This window comes from Cenococcum geophilum (assembly GCF_001692895.1).
Source record: "Cenococcum geophilum 1.58 unplaced genomic scaffold K441scaffold_71, whole genome shotgun sequence".
Taxonomy (NCBI): Eukaryota; Fungi; Ascomycota; class Dothideomycetes; order Gloniales; family Gloniaceae; genus Cenococcum; species Cenococcum geophilum.
In genome coordinates this window covers 791705-793505 of record NW_027137629.1, presented here as the reverse complement: position 1 = coordinate 793505, position 1801 = coordinate 791705, and positions in this window count along the sequence as shown.

Here is a 1801-nt window from a genome sequence, read left to right as displayed (position 1 = left end):
TATAACTAATATTACGCCTTACTAGCGGGGTGACGACGGAATGACGGCGGAGTAATAGTAGTACGCTAATAGAAATATAGATACTTTTTAGCTCTAGCAAATCCTCCCTCTCCTCCCCTCCTTCCTCTCCCTTCTCCTTATCCTCCTTACCCTTATCCTCCTCCTTATCCCTTATAATAGGAGGTATATTAGCCTATAGGTACTATTAGCATACGCTATAACGGCGAAACACCTGCGCTATAATATATACTAAAGCGCGTATTACGTTAAGAATTCCTTTAAGAGTATAACGGATAGCCTATAATTCCTGTATTTAAAGTAGGGGAAAGCCTTTACCCTTTAGGCGCTAGCGGAGACTGTACTTAGCGCTAGTGCGTATTAAGGCCTTAATATCCTTTATAAAGGACTTCTAGGCAGTAGTAACGCGAGCGTTAAGGTTAGCCGTATCCCTACTAGTAACCTACTAGCTCTTAGCCCTATTAATAAGGGTAAGTAGCTTATTTAGGCGGCTATAAAAGGCCTTAGGGACCTAGTCTATTAGCTATTAGAACCTAAACTAACGCACTTAAACTTACTACTTAGTGTAACTTATTTAGTTATTAGTAGTACCTATAATTGTGGTTAGCCTACTTACCGTAGGTAGCCTGCCTAGTAGTAGCTATATTATAAGCTTTATAGTATATAGAAATTAAATAAGCGACTTAATTATAAATCTATGGAAATTAAGTGGTATAAATATATAAAAGTAGACCCCTAACTCCGGAGCCTATAAGTTATTTAAACTATATCTAAGACATATAAGGGTAATACTAATGTAGGTAAAATAGGGTAATATATAAGGTCCAGTAGTCGGTTATACACTCCCCTAGATTTAACGGTGTAGTTAAAGCTATAGAAAGAAAAATAAAGGTAGAAACTATATTAAACAGAAGTAAAAAAGGGTCGTTTTAGAATATATCTTCCTAACTTTATATCTCTAGATATAGAGCTATATTAAAAAAGATGTCCTCCCTAGCCTCTTAGAAGACTGTGTTTAAAAAGGCGTCCTCCCTAGCCTCTTAGGAGACTGTATTTAAAGAGGTATAGTGATTTAATCTATACTTGTGGTAGATCCTTTTAATCCATAGTTAAGGTAGATATTTTAGCATCCTTTATAGAAGGCTCTACTAAATTGTTTAATCTAGGTGTGGTGTTTTAATCTGCATTTAAGGCAGTCAATCAATCCGTGCTCGAGGTAGACATTTAATCTGTACTTGAGGTAGATATTTAATCTATGTTTAAGGTAGTTATTTGGGCTGTAGCTATATAAGCTATAATTGAGGTAGATCTGAAAGTAGTTACTTAGTGACTCTGGTGACGTTAAGACGTTATATCTAGTGACGTTAAGACGTTATATCTAGTGACGTTAAGACGTTATATCTAGTGACGTTAAGACGTTATATCTAGTGACGTTAAGACGTTAAATTTGTTGGTTTCTTAATTAAATGTCCTTTAGTAACTCTCCATCTAGTATCTAGCTAAGTTATAGTAGTGCTAGATCCTTCCATACTGTTTTAGTAATTGTCTATCTAGTATAAGCCTTATATCTAGCCCTAGGACCTACCTCGTGTCTAGCTTATTGCCTTATATCTGGTTCTTTTAGGTCCCTGCCTTGTGTCTAGTTTGCCCTACAAGCTTATAGTACTATAGGAGTCGTCTGTTATAACTGGTTGTAGTTTGCTGTTGATTTAAAAGGGTCCAAAGAAGGGTCTAGTTGGTGTCTTGGCGAAACCTTATTTTGACGTTCTAAACTTTTGATTTA